Source organism: Glycine max, chromosome 4 (assembly GCF_000004515.6).
Source record: "Glycine max cultivar Williams 82 chromosome 4, Glycine_max_v4.0, whole genome shotgun sequence".
NCBI lineage: Eukaryota > Viridiplantae > Streptophyta > Magnoliopsida > Fabales > Fabaceae > Glycine > Glycine max.
In genome coordinates this window covers 23,174,241-23,196,414 of record NC_016091.4, presented here as the reverse complement: position 1 = coordinate 23,196,414, position 22,174 = coordinate 23,174,241, and the positions used below count along the sequence as shown (strand labels likewise).

The window sequence follows — 22,174 nt, the reverse complement described above, 5'->3', positions numbered from 1 at the left end:
GATCTGATCACCGCCTTCCTAAGGCAGTACCAGTACAATTCTGATATGGCTCCTGACCGTACTCAACTGCAGAATATGTTTAAGAAAGAGGGTGAAACCTTTAAAGAATATGCGCAGCGATGGAGGGATTTGGCGGCACAAGTAGCTCCTCCCATGGTTGAGAGAGAGATGATCACCATGATGGTAGACACTCTGCCAGTGTTCTACTACGAGAAGCTAGTGGGTTACATGCCGTCCAGCTTTGCGGATCTGGTGTTTGCCGGGGAAAGAATCGAGGTTGGATTGAAGAGAGGAAAGTTTGATTACGTTTCCTCCACAAACGTGAACGCCAAGAGAATCGGGGCAACAGGGGCAAAAAGGAAGGAAGGAGATGCCCATGCCGTCTCTTCAACACCCGCATGGGTCAAACCCCAGCAAACACCTCATGGTACCCATCAGTACGCGCAACATCACCCAAGCTTCTCGGCTCATGCTGGGAACGCCTCTAGCTCAACACCCGTGCAGCCTAAGGCACCCACCCAGAGGGAAGCTCCCCAAGTTCCAACTCCGAACGCGACTCGACCGGCCGGTAATTCCAACACGACAAGGAACTTCCCTCCGAGGCCGTTGCCGGAATTCACCCCGCTCCCAATGACGTACGAAGATCTTCTACCATCCCTCATCGCCAATCATTTGGCCGTGGTAACTCCCGGAAGGGTCCTCGAACCCCCTTTCCCGAAGTGGTATGACCCTAATGCAACTTGCAAGTACCATGGGGGTGCCCCGGGGCATTCCATCGAAAAATGCTTGGCCCTTAAATACAAGGTCCAACATCTAATGGATGCCGGATGGCTGACTTTCCAAGAGGATCGGCCCAATGTGAGGACCAACCCGCTCGCCAATCATGGAGGGGGAGCAGTTAATGCAGTTGAATCCGATAGGCCCCACAGGTCTAAACCGTTGAGAGATGTGGCAACCCCTAGGAGGTTTATCTTTGAGGCCCTACAAAAGGGAGGTGTGATTCCCCATAGTGGGTGTAAGGAGGATTCCTGTCTGCTACATCCCGGCGAGATGCATGACATGGAGACGTGTTTGGAAGTAGAGGAATTGTTACAACGGATGATAGACCAAGGTCGACTAGAAGTCGGCATTGAAGGAAAAGAAGAGCAGCATATATGCATGCAATCTACGGAGGGGAGTGGTGTTGCGAAGCCCAAACCCTTGGTGATATACTTCACTAAAAGTGCAGCCTCGCAAAAGCCCGGGCACTCCTTAATGGCCAAACCTGTTCCTTTCCCGTACCAAGATAGTCACGCGGTCCCGTGGAGATATACACCTCCGGAGAAGAAGGAAGAAGAAGTCACTGACGTCAGCTCGCTGTCGGCTAAAGTAACAAATATCACGGGACTGAGTGGTGTGACCCGTAGTGGTCGTGTGTTCGCACCTCCGGACCTACCGGTCCAACCCGCCGACGTCAAGGGAAAAGGAAAAGTGGTGGAGGAACAAGATGGCGAAGCACCCCACGCTTCGAATAAAGATATTCCAGCAAAGGGACCCCCGGAGAAAAAGGATGGTAGAAAGGAGGTGTCGCTAGAGGAAGCCAGCGAGTTCCTTCGGATAATTCAGCAGAGCGAATTCAAGGTTATCGAACAGCTCAACAAAACCCCGGCTAGGGTCTCGCTGCTAGAGTTACTTATGAGCTCCGAGCCTCATCGGGCTCTGCTAGTAAAAGTGCTGAACGAGGCTCACGTGGCCCAAGATATTTCGGTAGAAGGTTTCGGAGGGCTAGTCAACAATATCACTGCCAACAACTATCTTGCCTTCGCCGAAGAAGAAATCCCCGCCGAGGGGAGAGGGCATAATAAGGCTTTACACGTATCAGTCAAGTGTATGGACCATATCGTGGCCAAGGTGCTCATCGATAATGGTTCCAGTTTAAACGTGATGCCTAAGAGCACTTTGGACAAGTTACCATTCAATGCTTCCCATTTAAAACCAAGTTCAATGGTGGTTCGGGCCTTCGACGGCACTCGCCGAGAGGTTAGAGGAGAGATCGATCTCCCAGTACAAATAGGCCCTCACACCTGTCAAGTCACCTTCCAGATAATGGATATTAACCCCCCCTACAGCTGCCTATTGGGGCGCCCTTGGATCCACTCAGTGGGAGTTGTGCCTTCTACACTCCACCAAAAGCTGAAATTCGTAGTGGAGGGGCACTTGGTCATCGTGTCAGGCGAGGAAGATATCTTGGTAAGCTGCCCATCCTCCATGCCTTATGTGGAAGCCGCAGAAGAATCGTTAGAAACCGCTTTCCAGTCTTTTGAGGTGGTCAGCATTTCCTCCGTGGACTCCCTCTTTGGGCAACCTTGTCTGTCCGATGCAGCGGTAATGATGGCCCGAGTTATGTTGGGGAACGGTTATGAACCCGGGATGGGTTTAGGCAAAGACAATGGCGGCATAACTAGCCTGATAAAAACCCAAGGAAATAATGGGAAGTATGGTTTAGGCTATAAGCCCACTCAGGCGGACATGAAAAGAAGCATCGCGGGAAGGAAGAACGGTGGTCAGAGCTCGCGTTGGAGACAAGAAAGTGAAGGAAGCCCGCCCTGCCATATAAGTAGAAGCTTTATAAGTGCGGGTCTGGGAGACGAAGGTCAAGTGTTCGCGATATGTGAAGATGATGTTCCAAGTACTTTGGATTTGGTACGACCATGCTCTCCTGATTTCCAGCTGGGAAATTGGCGAGTGGAGGAACGCCCCGGCATTTACGCAACAAGCATAATGTAAACCTTTACGGTTTTAAAAGCTCTATAGTTGGGCCTAGGCTTTAGAGTTTTTCATTTTGTTAAGGCTTTGTGTCTTTTGTTCTTGAATTTATAATACAAAGGATCTTTCTTCATCTGTTCCTGGTCTCTACCCATTCTCATTCATTTGCATGTTTACTTCTTTTTCTAAAACGGCAGATTCGATGACGAGTCCCCCGAAGGTACTAATACCTGGGACCCGTCTATCAACTTCGAGCAAGAAATGAATCAAACGGAAGATGAAGGAGATGAGGATGTGGGACTTCCTTCGGAACTAGAAAGAATGGTCGCCCATGAGGACCAAGAAATGGGGCCTCATCAAGAAGAAACAGAGCTAGTAGACTTAGGAATTGGCAGTGGAAAGAGGGAAGTAAAGATAGGTACAGGCATTACCGCACCTATCCGTGAAGAGTTAATAATCCTGCTAAAAGACTACCAAGACATCTTTGCTTGGTCATACCAAGATATGCCCGGTTTGAGTTCTGACATTGTGCAGCACCGATTACCTCTAAATCCCGGGTGTTCCCCAGTAAAACAGAAATTGAGGAGAATGAAGCCCGAAACATCCTTGAAGATAAAAGAAGAAGTGAAGAAGCAGTTTGACGCTGGATTTCTGGCCGTCGCTCGGTATCCAGAATGGGTTGCCAACATCGTACCAGTTCCTAAAAAAGGTGGGAAAGTACGAATGTGTGTAGATTACCGGGACCTGAATCGGGCCAGTCCCAAGGACAATTTTCCGTTACCACACATCGATATCCTCGTAGATAACACGGCCAATTTCGCTTTATTTTCCTTCATGGACGGTTTCTCTGGTTACAATCAGATAAAGATGGCACCCGAGGATATGGAAAAGACTACTTTCGTCACCCTGTGGGGAACATTCTGTTACAAGGTGATGTCCTTTGGACTCAAGAATGCCGGGGCAACTTATCAACGGGCCATGGTAGCTTTGTTCCATGATATGATGCATCAAGAGATCGAGGTCTACGTGGACGACATAATTGCTAAATCTAAATCTGAGAAAGAACACCTTGTCAACCTGCGGAAGTTGTTCGAAAGGCTTAAGAAATATCAATTAAGGTTGAACCCCGCTAAGTGTACCTTTGGGGTCAAATCAGGGAAATTGCTTGGTTTCATTGTAAGCCAGAAAGGGATAGAGGTAGACCCCGAAAAAGTGAAAGCTATCCTTGAGATGCCAGAACCCCGTACAGAGAGGCAAGTCCGAGGTTTCCTGGGGCGCTTGAATTATATTGCCAGATTCATCTCGCAGCTCACCGCCATTTGTGAGCCGTTGTTTAAACTCTTGCGCAAAAACCAAACTGATCGGTGGAATGAGGATTGCCAAGAGGCTTTTGGAAGGATCAAAAAGTGCCTAATGAATCCTCCCGTGCTTATGCCACCAGTACCTGGAAGGCCTCTCATTTTGTACATGACAATCTTGGACGAATCAATGGGGTGTATGCTGGGGCAACATGACGAATCCGGGAAGAAAGAGCGCGCTGTTTACTACCTAAGTAAGAAGTTCACGACCTGTGAGATGAATTACTCCTTGCTCGAAAGAACGTGTTGTGCTTTAGTATGGGCATCCCATCGCCTAAGGCAGTACATGCTGAGTCATACTACCTGGTTGATATCCAAAATGGACCCGGTTAAGTACATCTTTGAAAAGCCAGCTCTCACAGGACGAATCGCCCGGTGGCAAGTCTTGCTATCTGAGTTTGATATAGTCTACGTCACCCAAAAGGCGATAAAAGGAAGCGCTTTGGCAGATTATTTGGCCCAACAGCCTCTTAACGACTACCAGCCCATGCATCCGGAATTCCCGGATGAGGACATCATGGCCTTGTTCGAGGAAAAGGTAGACGAAGATCGAGACAAATGGACTGTATGGTTTGACGGAGCGTCAAACATTCTAGGTCATGGCGTTGGGGCAGTGTTGATCTCTCCGGACAATCAATGTGTACCTTTCACAGCCAGGCTAGGATTCGACTGCACCAACAACATGGCCGAATATGAAGCATGTGCCCTAGCCGTTCAGGCAGCAATTGACTCCGATGTCAAACTACTCAAGGTGTACGGCGACTCAGCATTGGTAATCCATCAGCTGAGAGGGGAATGGGAAACTAGAGATCCCAAGCTGGTACCCTACAAAGCCTACATCAAGGAATTGGCTAAGACTTTCGATGAGATATCCTTCCATCATGTTCCCCGCGAGGAAAATCAAATGGCGGATGCACTTGCTACGTTGGCATCTATGTTCCAGCTAACACCGCACGGGGACCTACCCTACATTGAATTTCAGTGTCGTGGCAAACCCGCACATTGTTGCCAAGTGGAAGAGGAACGGGACGGAAAGCCTTGGTATTACGACATCAAGCGATATGTCGTAAGCAAAGAATACCCGCCAGAGATTGCCGACAACGATAAAAGGACATTGAGGAGGTTGGCGGCCCGTTTCTTCATGAGCGGAAGCACACTGTATAAGAGAAATCACGACATGACACTCCTGCGGTGTGTGGATGCCAAGGAGGCAAATCACATGATCGAGGAAGTCCATGAGGGCTCATTTGGAACACACGCCAACGGGCATGCTATGGCCAGGAAGATCTTAAGAGCAGGTTATTACTGGCTTACCATGGAAAGTGATTGTTGTGTCCATGTGAGGAAGTGCCACAAATGTCAAGCATTCACAGATAATGTCAATGCCCCACCATACCCTCTGAATGTCATGTCTGCCCCTTGGCCCTTCTCCATGTGGGGAATAGATGTCATCGGGGCCATTGAGCCCAAGGCCTCGAATGGTCATCGCTTCATCCTCGTAGCGATAGATTATTTCACCAAGTGGGTCGAGGCGGCTTCATATACCAATGTCACGAGGAATGTGGTGGTCAGGTTCATTAAGAAAGAGATCATCTGCCGATATGGTTTGCCAAGAAAGATTATCACGGACAACGGCACCAACCTGAATAATAAAATGATGGGGGAAATGTGCGAGGAGTTTAAAATCCAGCATCACAATTCCACACCCTACCGGCCAAAGATGAATGGAGCCGTGGAAGCAGCCAATAAGAATATCAAAAAGATTATCCAAAAGATGACCGTGTCATACAAGGATTGGCACGAGATGCTCCCATTCGCGTTGCACGGTTACCGGACTTCAGTACGAACGTCAACTGGGGCAACGCCGTTCTCATTGGTATATGGGATGGAGGCGGTGTTACCATTTGAGGTAGAGGTCCCGTCATTAAGGATCTTGGCAGAATCCGGATTAAAGGAATCAGAGTGGGCTCAAACACGCTACGATCAGCTCAACCTCATTGAGGGTAAGCGCTTAACGGCCATGAGTCATGGGCGCTTGTACCAGCAAAGAATGAAGAGCGCGTTCGACAAGAAAGTACGCTTGCGCAAGTTCCATGAGGGAGACCTTGTGCTAAAGAAAATGTCCCATGCTGTCAAGGACCACCGAGGGAAATGGGCCCCGAACTACGAAGGGCCTTTTGTTGTGAAGAGGGCTTTCTCCGGAGGGGCCCTGGTGCTTACCAACATGGATGGCGAAGAGCTACCTTCACCCGTGAACTCTGATGTCGTCAAACAATATTATGCTTAGAAGCTGGGGCAATTAAGGATGTCGCTGCATGTTCTCTATCTTTATGCGTTTTCTAGATTTCCTCCCCCAGGGATTTTCCGGTCCGTTGTATCCCTTGTTACGATCTTTCAAAGAAATGAACACGGATTTGAGGCTTTTAGTCCTCACGTTAGTTTCACACCTTGCGTTAATTTGTGATCGCCTGAGCCCTCCCGCTCAGTTCATGGGATCCCCCAAGCGCTTAATTAGAATTGGACCTGAACCAACTTTCCCTAAATTTTCTGCGTTTAAAAACATTCATGCATACGCATACGCATACGCATGTATATTGTTGTGGTAAAACAGGGGCAGGATCACCTTGGGCTACCTTCTGGAGTGAAGACAAAACATGAACGGCAGAAACCAATCAAGGTAGGGTAATGATGCGGCCAAGATTGGCCATATCTGGTTGTTTATTACTTGCAGATACTTAAGGATGAACGCAAGCAGGGATGGGGTCACGACCGACCGATCGTCACCCTTCTCCGTGCGAAACAAGCAGGGAATGTCGCTGCAAGGCAGCCCCGTATCCTTTGTATTTTGCAGCTTTCTTTTACTATTTATTTGTTTTAAAAAAGGGGAAAAGAGTAATAATAAAATAAGTAATCAACGCCTAATTCTAACCTAAGTAAGTTCAAGTTAGGCAAGATGCTAATCCATGAGAAGGGAGGGGACATGGTTAATGTTCCCCTCAAAAAAAAAAAAAAAAAAAAAAAAGTGCAGGTTAGCTCGCCTGGGCAAGCTGGGCTCGCCTGGGCGAGCCACCTCTGCACCAAAAATAAAAGTGACGAAAGGGGGGACGTTTTTGCATTCAAAAACTTCTTTTCCCCCCTTTCAAAAGCCATACCCACGGGATTTACGAGTTTGCAGTCTTAGGATCATCACTTTTCGCATTTTTTGATTCCGTTCCGCGCTTTTGTTCATCACCAACAAGTAAGTATTCCATCCCTAAGCTTTCTAGCTTTTCATTGGTGTACTTTGATCTCCTTTTGGTGCCCTAAATTGTGGGAATGTGCTCAAATATGTGGGGCAATTTTGGTTTGTTTTCTCGCTTGATTAAGTTGAATTGGGGGTTTGTATGAGATGGCCCTAGGCCTATAATGCATTTTGAAGTAATGGGGCATGCCACATTGTCCCCGTTCTCTTGCTATTGATGCCTAAACGCGCGCCCACCAAGTGTTCGGTGAAATGCCTCAACGGCATTAGCGCGTGATTTTTTGTAGGGAAACAAGCCATGGGGCAATTTGGTTTGCACATATTTTTGGGACATGCATTCATTTTTGAAAGAGCTAGAGTAATTGCCCCACATATATCCTAGTCCTAGAAACTGAAATTTTATGCAAAAAGAGCACAAAGGGAGGTGCATGTTGGGTAAAGTTACCCTTTTTTGGCCAGCAATCAGCTATGGGCCACGCTACAATATTTTCCCTACGCCTAGATGTTTAGGAATTGGGCTCGTCATGAATGTGTAGGTTTAGAATAGGTAGCAAGATACCTTTGGCAATTTGCACTTTGGGTATGAATAGCAAAATACTTGAATGTATGTATATACAATTTTTGGTAGTCAAAAATGTCTCACAAAAAATGTATATAAATGTGTTGCATGTTATGTGAAGAAAACATATTACAAAAAATATATACCTTTTAATTTGAATACAATTTTAGTCAGCAAAGGAAAATATGCTTGAATTTGCATGCGGCTTTAGGTAGCAAAAACTTGAAAAAAAGAGCATGAAATGTAGCACCTTATTGTGTGGGTAGTCAAGATTCATCATGAAGTTTGCGTATGAATAGGTATTAGAAATGCCAAGATGTGCACATGTGCAATTTTTGGTACCCCAAAATGCTTTGAGTATGCATGTATGTGAATTTAGCCAAAGAGATGTGTGTGATGTAAGTAACAAATACACCTTGGAGGTACGTGTAAATAATCTAGGTAACGAAGCTGCCTTGATTGTATATGGGTGCATTTTTTCGGTTAAATGTCTTGTGCAAGAGAACGTTTGTAAGAAAATATGCGCATAAGCTTGCTCTAAATTTACATTGATGTTTGTATTTATGGGGGGAGGTTACATGCCATTTTTGCTTTAAGAGTAATGTCCCACTAAAACTAACTTTCCAAATGTTTGCCTTCGCAGGAATGGCACCGAGGAAGCTTGCCTCAAAGAGGTCCAGGAAAGACAAGGCGGCCGAAGGAACTAGTTCCGCCCCGGAGTACGACAGTCACCGCTTTAGGAGCGTTGTACACCAGCAGCGTTTCGAAGCCATCAAGGGATGGTCGTTTCTCCGAGAGCGACGCGTCCAGCTCAGGGAGGACGAGTATACTGATTTCCAGGAGGAAATAGGGCGCCGGCGGTGGGCACCACTGGTTACTCCCATGGCCAAGTTTGATCCAGAAATAGTCCTTGAGTTTTACGCCAATGCTTGGCCAACAGAGGAAGGCGTGCGTGACATGAGATCCTGGGTTAGGGGTCAGTGGATCCCGTTCGATGCCGACGCTATCAGCCAGCTCCTGGGATATCCGATGGTATTGGAAGAGGGCCAGGAATGCGAGTATGGCCAGAGGAGGAACCGGTCTGATGGGTTCGATGAGGAGGCCATCGCCCAGCTGCTATGTATATCGGGGCAGGATTTCGCCCGGACTGCTACAGGGAGGCGAGTGCGAATCATGCGCACCAATATGACCACCCTGACCCAGATATGGATGACGTTGCTCCTCAGCAACATCCTGCCCACCGATCATAATTCCGACCTCCCCATGCCTAAGTGCCAGCTGGTGTACGCCATCCTGACACGGATGAGCATCCATGTGGCTCAGTTGATCGCTGATGCCATATATATTTTTGCAGGTATGGCGCCCACTAGGCACCCTTTGGACCCAGATAAGTCCAACAGGGCCCTGGGATTCCCCGCACTGATCACCGGACTCTGCCAGTCGTTCGGAGTCCCCGTTGCACCTACCAAGGTGATTCGGCCGCCCATCACCCGGGCTTTTATTGAGAAGTACTGTACCCAGAGACAGGCTCAGGGTGATGCTCCACAGGCCGCAGGCGCGCCCCCACCACCTCATCAGGCGGGCCAGGCTGGGGCATTTGACATGGAGCAGTATTTACGGCATTTGGTTCGCCAGCAGGCAGCCAACCACCGAGCACATGTACGGACCCATGATTGTCTGTACCAGATGAGCCTTAGCATGCAGAGCCAGGGCTTCGCTCCTTTTTCATGCCCTACTCCAGACCAGTTCAGGGCAGAGGTTGCATGGCCCGGAGATTGGCCCGAGGCCCAAGCAGGAGAGGCACCCCCAGAAGCTCCCGGCGATGGAGAAGAAGCCCACGAGGATGAGGAGATGGCTGATTTGCTTGACTTCTTGGGAGGGAGTGGAGACACGTGACTGGGAGATCCCCAGATTCATGTTTTCTTTCATATTTCTTTTGTCATTTTTATTCTATGTTATTTTTTTGACTTGAGAGACTAATGTTTGTTTTTGTTGTTTCGATTGTCATTTGTACAACGCATACATTTTGTTTAGATTGGTGCGTTAATATTTATATATCATTACTATCGATGATGTTGGAAATTCTGGAACCGTGTAGAGTTCTTCGTTTAGGAACATCGTCCAAAAGTATATATGTAAAATAAACAAAAAAAATCATGATAAAAATAAAAATAGAAAAGAAAAGAAAATGAAATGGAAAAGAGAACAAAAGGGAAAGAAGAGGGCAAGTAAAGAAAAAGAGAGCAAATAAGAAAAAAGAAGAAGGCAAGTAAGGAAAAAGGAGAAAAAAGAAAATAAGTTGTCTAGCTGAAAAACCAACATGCTTTTGAAAAGAGATGACTTCCAACTTTTCTTTGGAAAAATTCACTGATCATAACTAGTTTTTGAAAAAATGTGTACACCTGAAGGGTGAATGCTGTGAAGATTTTCCCAGACGCCCAAAATGGACTCGGATGAATGCACAAATTGATAAAAGAACATATTTTGGAAACATTGGGTTGATTTAAAATAGAGGAAATGAATCCTGAGCCCTAGCATCACATGACCATAAAAATTTGACATTTGAGTGTCCGCATAGATGCATGCATGACCAGTTTTGCATAAAGTTTCCAAATCATCATTTTTGCATTTGTGTCATGGAAATAATGTGGGGCATCCCTTTTATCCTTGAGCCAAACCAAACCCCGACATGTATCATGTCTAGCCATTCTACAAACCTTGAGCCAAAATCCTGACTCACCATAAACCTTGACCTAGGGTGAGAATGTCAATCCTTACCCTCGGAAGCAAAAAAGAAAAGAAGGAAAATTTCCAATCAAAGAGAAAGCAAAAAAGAAAAGAAGGAAAATTTCCAATCAAAGAGAAAGCAAAAAAGAAAAGAAGGAAAATTCCCAATCAAAGAATGGGAGAAAGTAAAAAAAAAAAAAAAAGAAGAAGAAGAAGAAGAAGGAAAGAAAGCCCCTGATCGGGGATCGAAGAAAAAACAGAAGAAATGTGCAGAGAGGTCTTTGGACCGGACGATATCTGAACAATACAGAATTGTCACCAAATGAACAAAAAGGAAGGAAAGGAAACCACGACCTAAAATGGTCTTCTCCCTTTAATTACCAACCAAAATCCCGTGCGCTAGCGACCCTTTTTTCTCGCCCCGCACTAAACAAAAAACAGAAAAAGAAAAAAGCCAGAAAAATCAAAAGCCAAAAACACACAAAAGCCGAAAAAAAAAACCACCAAAAGAACCCATTCCCAAGGGAAGCCCTATTGATCCATGATCACGCATGTAATTTTTGATTTGATAGGAAATAATTTGCAAAGTCAAGTCATGACATATCTATGGTTCGGAATTAGGATGAAACACTTACCTGTGCGAGATTGATACACTTTGAGTAGATTTCTTCTATTTTTGTCGAACCCAGTGTTTCCTCTAAATGGTCATTTAGAAACGAAATGCTAACATCCAAAATCTCATTTATGGTTATGGGAGATTTCATCAGCAGACTCTCCTTCCCCGGTAGACGCATTGTTTTTCACTCAAAAAAGCATATGCTGCTCTAAATCAGTTGGAATATTTGTCTCTTTGCTAAAGCATGTTTGCATTTTAGTGGAGAAAACACCGAGACTTTTCCCAGTCTCACAAGTTATCCAGAACTACGTAGGTCTGAATTCCTCATGGGAGGATACGTAGGAGCAAGAGCCTCGCTTTTGTCGACCACACCGCCTTTTGTTGCCATGACTCAAGAGCTGGTAGCACGCGGAGATACCTTACGGTTATTCGCACCTTTTTGTCATCCAGAGGCGGCGGGCCCGATGACAAGCAGAGACCAAGTTTGGTCATTCTGCACCCATGATACGCGGAGATACTTTACGGTTAGCCGCACCCTTTTGTCATCCAGAGGCGGCGGGCCCGATGACAAGCAGAGACCAAGTTTGGTCATTCTGCACCCATGATACGCGGAGATACTTTACGGTTATCCGCACCCTTTTGTCATCCAGAGGCGGCGGGCCCGATGACAAGCAGAGACCAAGTTTGGTCATTCTGCACCCATGATACGCGGAGATACCTTACGGTTATCCGCACCTTTTGTCATCCAGAGGCGGCGGGCCCGATGACAAGCAGAGACCAAGTTTGGTCATTCTGCACCCATGATACGCGGAGATACCTTACGGTTATTCGCACCCTTTTGTCATCCAGAGGCGGCGGGCCCGATGACAAGCAGAGACCAAGTTGGTCATTCTGCACCCATGATACGCGGAGATACCTTATGGTTATTCGCACCCTTTTGTCATCCAGAGGCGGCGGGCCCGATGACAAGCAGAGACCAAGTTTGGTCATTCTGCACCCATGATACGCGGAGATACCTTACGGTTATCCGCACCTTTTTGTCATCCAGAGGCGGCGGGCCCGATGACAAGCAGAGACCAAGTTTGGTCATTCTGCACCCATGATACGTGGAGATACCTTATGGTTATTCGCACCCTTTTGTCATCCAGAGGCGGCGGGCCCGATGACAAGCAGAGACCAAGTTTGGTCATTCTGCACCCATGATACGCGGAGATACCTTACGGTTATCCGCACCTTTTGTCATCCAGAGGCGGCGGGCCCGATGACAAGCAGAGACCAAGTTTGGTCATTCTGCACCCATGATACGCGGAGATACCTTATGGTTATTCGCACCCTTTTGTCATCCAGAGGCGGCGGGCCCGATGACAAGCAGAGACCAAGTTTGGTCATTCTGCACCCATGATACGCGGAGATACCTTATGGTCATTCTGCACCCTTGTATCATCCAGAGGCGGCGGGCCCGATGATACGCGGAAATACCCGAGTGGTTATCCGTATAAACATTCTTTTGCTATCTGTAAGACAGAACGCTTGATAGCATGCAGAGGCTGACATAGTCTTCTGCACCTTTTGTTCCTCCGGGAACAACAACTCATTTACATGCGGAAATTTCATGGTCGCCCGCGACTCTCGTCAACCGAGAGGAGCGAAATTAGTGTCATACACTAATTTTCGGGGACCTTTGCTTGATGACATGCGACCATTCTTTGGTCCTTGTGAGGTGCTTGGCATCCATCATTAGGCAATTTGTGAAATTCTAGGAGCGACAAGTCACGGTCACCCGCGACTCTCGTCAACCGAGAGGAACGAAATTAGTGTCATACACTGATTTTTGGGACCTTTGCTTGATGACAAGCGACCATTCTTTGGTCCTTGTGAGGTGCTTGGCACCCATCATTAGGCAATTTGTGAAATTTTGGGAACAACGAGTCATTTGCATGTGGAGATTTTATGGTCACCTGCGACTCTCGTCAAATCGAGAGGAACGAAATTAGTGTCTTATCTTTACTTTCCTTTTATCTCCAATAAAAGACAAGTAAAGAGGGGCAACTGTCATACCCTAATTTCGTCCGGGGACCTTTGCTCGATGACGTGCGACCATTCTTTGGTCCTCGTGAGGTGCTTGGCACCCATCATTAGGCAATTTGTGAAATTCCAGGACATGCCGAAAAACCAAAAATATATTGATGCACAATCCGTAAGTTTCCGTGACACACCGGAAATCAAATGGAAGCATCGTTGCATAATTAAGTGAGGTTCCGTAACATTCCGTAAGTCAAAAAGGGGATGATTATGTAATCCGCAAGGTTCCGTAACATTACGGAAAGAAAACAAGTATCGTTACGAAATTCGTAAGTTTCCGTAACTTTACGAAAAAAGAATCACCAAAAAAAAGCCAAGGGGGGGTGTATTTAGTAAAATGGGGGTGCAAACAGTAATTTTTGAATCTGGGCCCTTCTAGAGGTTTCTGGGCAATTTCTTGCTTAGGATTGAAGTAACCTAGCTCGCCTGGGCGAGCTGAGCTCGCCTGGGCGAGCTAGATGGCCACCACACCCCCCGTTTTGTTGAAAAATGGGATTCCGGGGCTTCTGGGACACCCGTAATGCTTCCGTAAAATTCCCATAACTATAAATAAGCATAATTAACTTAATACGGGTGAGACGGAAGAGAAAAAAAGAAGAAAATCAAGTCCTATATGCTTCCGTAAGGCTTCCGTAACTTTTCCGTAAATTACGAAAGAGGGGGGTGAACTTATCAAAATTGGGGGGGGTGCAAATGGGGCTCCGGGATCCTTAGAACAGCCCCCTTCAGCCTTTTTATAGGAAAAAGGGGGAGGAGGTTGCCGCCCAGCTCGCCTGGGCGAGCTAAGGTCGCCTGGGCGAGCTGGGCGGCAACCTCCTCCCCCTTTTTCCTATAAAAAGGCTGAAGGGGGCTGTTCTAAGGATCCCGGAGCCCCCTGGCTATGTATTTCAGCTGTTTTGGGTGAAAAAAATTGTTTCCGTGAAGAAAATCCAAGCCGAGGTGCTTCCGTAACGCTTCCGAGATGTTTCCGTAAGCAAATCCGTGAAGGTTTTCGTCCGTTCTTCATCATTCTTCATCCGTTCTTCGTTCTTCAACGGGTAAGTTTTCGAATCCGAGACTTTCAATTCATTTCTTGTTTTTTTAAGCTTTCATCTTTATTTTCGATTTCTTTTCTTCCGTCTTTAACGCGCTATTTAAGCCGTTTTCTCATCTAAATAATGATAAAATGAATTTCAACCGATCATTTGTGTTGTAATCTCATTTAATCACTTTTAAAATGAAATCTAACCGATCGTTCACGCTATAACCTCGGTTAAACCAAAAAAAGTAAAATAATAATAAAATAATCAAAATATCTTGAAAAATAATAATAAAATAATCAAAATATCTTTGAATAAAATAAATTAAAAAAATCAATCGGACGTTTTTCTTTGGAAGTTTCCTTGAATGAATTGATTAATAACCAAAGTGAAACTAAGACTAAAATAGACTCACAAATCAAGTTTTGTCTGAAAATCACTAAAAACCGTTTTAAGGTCCAACGCCTTAAACGGTCCTCTTTGCTTTTATCGGTTAACATGGACCGTTCAAAAGCATAAAATCAACATGTAACTTTACCACTTTTGAAAGAACTACGTAGGTCTGATTTCCTCATCGCAATTGAGGATACGTAGGAGCAAAAGCCCCGCTTTTGTCGACCACCCCAAGAGATCGTTAATGGTCCAATGCCTTAACGTTTCTCTCCTTTCAAAAACAAGAGATCGTTAATGGTCCAACGCCTTAACGTTTCTCCCCTTTCAAAATCAAAAGACCCTTTAATGGTTCAACACCTTAAATGACCTTTTGTTCAATAAAAACACATTTTGCAAAAAAGACAAAAACAACTTAACCAAACACTTTGTTCCAAAAGAACTACGTAGGTCTGATTTTCTCATCCCAAATTGAGGAATACGTAGGAGCAAAGGGAAACACCCTTGTCGACCACAAAAAAGAAAAAAATATAAAAAGGGTATGAAGGATATAAGAACATAAAAGGGAACATAAAAATCAAAGTCATGTTTGCACATTCGATTAAAGGCTGCCGTCCCTTGGGACGGACGTGTGGGGTGCTAATACCTTCCCCGTGCGTAAATACAACTCCCGAACCTTTCACTTAAAAGTTCGTAGATCGCGTCTTTTCCGGTTTTTCCGACGTTTTCCTCAAAAAAACGTTGGTGGCGACTCCGCGCGTATTCCTTTCGTGGAACACGCATCCCGCGAGTCACGCGTCGCCCTCCCGCCGAATGGTAGGTTGCGACAGATCTCATCAAAGGTCTTAGCCAATTCCTTGATATAGGCTTTGTAGGGTATCAGCTTGGGATCTCTAGTTTCCCATTCCCCTCTCAGCTGATGGATTACCAATGCCGAGTCGCCGTACATCTTGAGTAGTTTGACATTGGAGTTAATCGCTGCCTGGACGGCTAGGGCACATGCTTCATATTCGGCCATGTTGTTGGTGCAGTCGAATCCTAGCCTGGCTGTGAAGGGTACATATTGATTGTCCGGAGAGACCAATACTACCCCAACGCCATGACCTAGAATGTTTGACGCTCCGTCAAACCATACGGTCCATTTGTCCTGATCTTCGTCCAATTTTTCCTCAAACAAGGCCATGATGTCCTCATCCGGGAATTCAGGATGCATGGGCTGATAGTCGTTAAGAGGCTGTTGAGCCAAATAATCTGCTAAGGCGCTTCCTTTTATCGCCTTTTGGGTGACGTAGACTATATCAAACTCGGATAGCAGGACTTGCCACCGGGCGATCCGTCCCGTGAGAGCTGGCTTTTCAAAGATGTACTTAACCGGGTCCATCTTGGATATCAACCAGGTAGTATGGCTCAGCATGTACTGCCTTAGGCGATGGGATGCCCATACTAAAGCACAACACGTTCTTTCGAGCAAGGAGTAATTCATCTCACAGGTCGTGAACTTCTTACTTAGGTAGTAAACAGCGCGCTCTTTCTTCCCGGATTCGTCATGTTGCCCCAGCATACACCCCATTGACTCGTCCAAGATTGTCATGTACAAAATGAGAGGCCTTCCAGGTACTGGTGGCATAAGTACGGGAGGATTCATTAGGCACTTTTTGATCCTTCCAAAAGCCTCTTGGCAATCCTCATTCCAGCGATCAGTTTGGTTTTTGCGTAAGAGCTTGAACAACGGCTCACAAATGGCGGTGAGCTGCGATATGAATCTGGCAATATAATTCAAGCGCCCCAGGAAACCTCGGACTTGCCTCTCTGTACGGGGTTCTGGCATCTCAAGGATAGCCTTCACCTTTTCGGGGTCTACCTCTATCCCTTTCTGGCTTACAATGAAACCAAGCAATTTCCCTGATTTGACCCCAAAGGTACACTTAGCGGGGTTCAACCTTAATTGATATTTCTTAAGCCTTTCGAACAACTTCCGCAAGTTGACAAGGTGTTCTTCCTCGGATTTAGATTTAGCAATTATGTCGTCCACGTAGACCTCGATCTCTTGATGCATCATATCATGGAACAAAGCTACCATGGCCCGTTGATAAGTTGCCCCGGCATTCTTGAGTCCAAAGGACATCACCTTGTAACAGAACGTCCCCCACAGGGTGACGAAAGTAGTCTTTTCCATATCCTTGGGCGCCATCTTTATCTGATTGTAACCGGAGAAACCGTCCATGAAGGAAAATAAAGCGAAATTGGCCGTGTTATCTACGAGGATATCGATGTGTGGTAAAGGAAAATTGTCCTTGGGACTGGCTCGATTCAGGTCCCGATAATCCACACATATTCGTACCTTCCCATCTTTCTTAGGGACCGGTACGATGTTGGCAACACATTCTGGATACCGAGCGACGGCCAGAAAACCAGCGTCAAATTGCTTCTTCACTTCTTCTTTTATCTTCAAGGATGTTTCGGGCTTCATCCTTCTCAGTTTCTGTTTTACCGGGGAACACTCGGGATTTAGAGGTAATCGGTGCTGTACAATGTCAGAGCTCAAACCGGGCATATCTTGGTATGACCAAGCAAAGATGTCTTGGTAGTCTTTTAGCAAGATTATCAATTCTTCACGGATAGGCGCGGTAATACCTGTACCTATCTTTACTTCCCTTTTTCCACTGCCAATTCCTAAGTCTACCAGCTCTGTTTCTTCTTGATGAGGCCCCATTTCTTGGTCCTCATGGGCGACCATTCTTTCTAAGTCTGGGGGAAGTCCCACATCCTCGTTTCCTTCATCTTCCATTTGACTCATTTCTTGCTCGAAGTCGATAGACGGGTCCCAGGTATTAGTACCTTCGGGGGACTCGTCATCGGATCTGCCGTTTCAGAAAAAGAAGTAAACATGCAAATGAATGAGAATGGGTAGAGACGTAGGAACAGATGAAGAAAGATCCTTGTATTATAAATTCAAAAACAAAAGACACAAAGCCTTAACAAAAGGAAAAACTCTAAAGCCTAGGCCCAACTATAGAGCTTTTAAAACCGTAAAGGTTTACATTATGCTCGTTGCGTAAATGCCGGGGCGTTCCTCCACTCGCCAATTTCCCAGCTGGAAATCAAGAGGGCATGGTCGTACCAAATCCAATGTACTCGGAACATCATCTTCGCATATCGCGACCACTTGACCTTTGTCTCCCAGTCCCGCGCTTATAAAACTTCTACTTATGTGGCAGGGCGGGCTTCCTTCACTTTCTTGTCTCCAACGCGAGCTTTGACCACCACTCTTCCTTCCCGCGATGCTTCTCTTCATATCCGCCTAAGTGGGCTTATAGCCTAAACCATACTTCCCACGATTTCCTTTGGCATTTATCAGGCTAGTTATGCCGCCGTTGTCTTTGCCTAAACTCATTCCGGGTTCGTAACCATTCCCCAACATAAATCGGGCCATCATTACTGCTGCATCGGACAGGCAAGGCTGCCCAGAGAAGGAGTCCACGGAGGAAATGCTGACCACCTCAAAAGACTGGAAAGCGGTTTCTAACGATTCTTCTGCGGCTTCCACATAAGGCATAGAGGATGGGCAGCTCACCAAGATGTCTTCCTCGCCTGACACGATGACCAAATGCCCCTCCACTACGAATTTCAACTTTTGGTGGAGCATAGAGGGCACAACTCCCACTGAGTGGATCCACGGGCACCGCAACAGACAGCTGTAGGGGGGTTAATATCCATTATTTGGAAGGTGACTTGACAGGTGTGAGGGCCTATTTGTACTGGGAGATCGATCTCTCCCCTAACCTCTCGGCGAGTGCCGTCGAAGGTACGAACCACCATTGAACTCGGCTTTAAGTGGAAAGCATTGAATGGTAATTTCTCCAAAGTGCTCTTAGGCATCACGTTTAAACTGGAACCATTATCGATGAGCACCTTGGCTATGATATGGTCCATACACTTGACTGATACGTGTAAAGCCTTATTATGCCCTCTCCCCTCGGCGGGGATTTCTTCTTCGGCGAAGGCAAGATAGTTGTTGGCAGTGATATTGTTGACCAGCCCTCCGAAACCTTCTACCGAGATATCTTGGGCCACATGGGCCTCGTTCAGAACTTTTACTAGCAGAGCCCGATGAGGCTCGGAGCTCATAAGTAACTCCAACAGCGAGACCCTGGCTGGGGTTTTGTTGAGCTGTTCGATAACCTTGAATTCGCTCTGCTGAATTATACGGAGGAACTCGCTGGCTTCCTCTAGCGACACCTCCTTTTTACCATCCTTTTTCTCCGGGAGGCCCTTTGCCGGAATGTCTTTATTCGAAGCGTGGGGTACTTCGCCATCTTGTTCCTCCACCACTTTTCCTTTTCCCTTGACGTCCGCGGGTTGGACTGGTAGGTCCGGAGGCGCGAACACACGACCACTACGGGTCACACCACTCAGTCCCGTGATATTTGTTACTTTAGTTGACAATGAGCTGACGTCGGTGGCTTCTTCTTCCTTCTCCCTCGGAGGTGTATATCTCCATGGGACTGCGTGGCTACTTTGGTATGGGAAAGGAACAGGTTTAGCTGCTGAGGGGTGTCCGGGCTTCTGCGAAGCTGCGCTTTTAGTGAAGTATATCACCAAGGGTTTGGGCTTCGCAACACTGCTCCCATCCGTGGACTGCATGCATATATGCTGCTCTTCTTTTCCTTCACTGCCGACTTCTAGTCGACCTTGATCTATCATCCGCTGTAACAATTCCTCTACTCCCAAACACGTCTCCATGTCATGCAGCTCGCCGGAATGTAGCAAACAGGAATCCTCCTTACACCCACTATGGGGAATCACACCTCCCTTTTGTAGGGCCTCGAAGATAAACCTCCTAGGGGTTGCCACATCCCTTAAAGGTTTAGACTTGCGCGGTCTATCGGACTCAACGGCGTTAATTGCCCCCCTCCATGATTGGCGAGCGGGTTGGTTCTCACATTGGGCCGATCCTCTTGGAAGGTCAACCATCCAGCATCCATCAAATGTTGGACCTTGTATTTAAGGGCCAAGCATTTTTCAACGGAATGTCCCGGGACACCCCCATGGTACTTGCAAGTTGCATTAGGGTCATACCACTTTGGGAAAGGGGGTTGGAGGACCCTTCCGGGAGTTACCACGGCCAAATGATTGGCGATGAGGGATGGCAAGAGGTCTTCGTACGTCATTGGGAGTGGGGTGAATTCTTGAAATGGCCTCGGAGGGAAGTTCCTTGTCATGTTGGAATTACCGGCCGGGCGAGTCGTGTTCGGAGTTGGAACTTGGGGAGCTTCCCTCTGGGTGGGTGCCTTGGGCTGCACGGGTGTTGAACTAGAGGCGTTCCCAGTATGAGCCGAGAAGCTCGGGTGGTGTTGCGCGTACTGATGGGTACCATGAGGTGTTTGCTGGGGTTTGACCCACGCGGGTGTTGAAGAGACGGCATGGGCATCTCCTTCCTTCCTTTTTGCCCCTGTTGCCCCGATTCTTTTGGCATTCGCACTCGTGGAGGAAACGTAATCAAACTTTCCTCTTTTCAATCCTACCTCGATTCTTTCCCCGGCGAATACTAGGTCCGCAAAGCTGGACGACATATAACCTACTAGCTTCTCATAGTAGAACACTGGTAGAGTGTCTACCATCATGGTGATCATCTTTCTCTCAACCATAGGAGGAGCTACTTGTGCCGCCAAATATCTCCACCGCTGCGCATATTCTTTAAAGGTTTCACCCTCTTTCTTGAACATATTCTGCAGTTGAGTGCGGTCGGGAGCCATATCAGAATTGTACTGATATTGCCTTAGGAAGGCAGTAATCAGATCCTTCCAAGTACGGATACGGGAAGCTTCCAAATTAGTGTACCACACTACCGCGGCTCCGGCCAAGCTATCTTGAAAGAAGTGTATTAATAGCTTCTCATCCTTAGAGTGGGCGCCCATCTTACGGCAGTACATCTTGAGATGGTTTTTGGGACAAGTCGTCCCTTTATACTTGTCGAAGTCCGGCACTTTGAACTTCGGGGGAATAACAACATCGAGTACTAAGCAAAGATCCGTCATGTCTGCGAACGGATAGTCCCCAAATCCTTCCACGGCCCTCAATCTTTCCTCAAGGAGATCGAGCTTCCTCCTTTCTTCAGTTACCGGGGACGGTCCTTCCGTGGACAAGACTATTGGTTGTGTTGCGATGTTGGGCTGAGGCAACGTGTTGGGTGCCGGCCCTTCGGGGATCGGGGGATAGAACTCGACATCCCTTCGAGCATAGTCTTGAGGGTCTTTGTGGACTTCTTCGGGCTGTTGAGGGGGCTCTCTTTCAAGGATGGGAGAAGCAACATGGCCCGCATCGTCTTGCAAGACGGGTGGTGAGTAGTTGGGCGGCAATCCATAAGGGTAAGCCGTTCGGTTGTATCCCAGGTGAGGGCTACCATCGTGCCCCAGTGTGTCCCTTCCCCGTCCTACTATGTTTGAGGGAGGATGGTGCGCAGTTGTCAAGAGAGTCGGGTCTGCTTCGGCAGCCGAACTGACAGCGGCAGCGGTGGCCGCGTTCTTCTCCATGAGCTGCCTCATACCTAACATGGCCTCCATCATGGAGGCCATTTGTTCTTTCAGAGCCGACATGTCGGCCTTCATCTGTTCCTGTGTCTCCTCTTGATCACCCATCGTTCTAGATTTGGATCTGGTGCAATAGGGATGCCTTGTGGCGCGTTTAGTTATGGTGTTTTTCCCCAAAAAACCAAACGTGAGGAGTGGGTAAAGAAAGAAAGAAAATGCATGCTAGAGATGAAATGTAGGAGTGATTTGATTTGCACAAGCTTTTGGAGTAGAAACATGGGACCAACTCATTTTATTTCAAAAAGAAAGTCGTATCTAGTCAAAGTCTGAGAGACCATACAAGTTTCCTAACGATTTCTAATTATGTAGGCCATTAAGTCTATCATATGCTGACAATAGCCGAGAAGCCCATGAATCTCTTCGGGGGCGGAGTAGGTGTCTGCCATCGCCTTGGCCTTGGCTAACAAGCGGGGAAGTTCTTGACTCCCGTTCAAGGTAAGAGCAAATCGATCCATCCACATGGTTGCCTCTTGGTGTAAAGAGTCGATCACCCTTCCTCTAGCCTCTTTTTCCGCGTATACTTGAGCATACTCGTCCGCGATCCTATGCTCGTGGGCCGTGGCTAGACCTAACTCTTCTTGGTACTTGGCGATGATAGCTAGCATATTGGTCTCCGTCTCGCATAAACGCTGAGACAAGCTTCTTTTGGACTTTGAACAAGCAACTAACTCCTCTTTCAGAACCATGCTATGTGCTCGCGACTGGTCCCTCTCTTCCCTTCGCAGCTTGAGTTCACTATTGCTACCCCATAGAGCTCCGCGGAATTTATTCCGGCCATACTCTTCCTTGCGAGCCCTCTTGGTCTCTTGTTCAAGGGCTCTTGTGGTAGTTGCATTCTCTTCCCGTA

The 22,174-nt window shown here is 47.0% G+C and overlaps 1 pseudogene; it reads left to right on the top strand.

Moving 5' to 3' along the window:
* Positions 1–22,174, top strand: part of LOC106798522 (uncharacterized) — a 221,451-nt pseudogene that overhangs the window by 177,809 nt on the left and 21,468 nt on the right.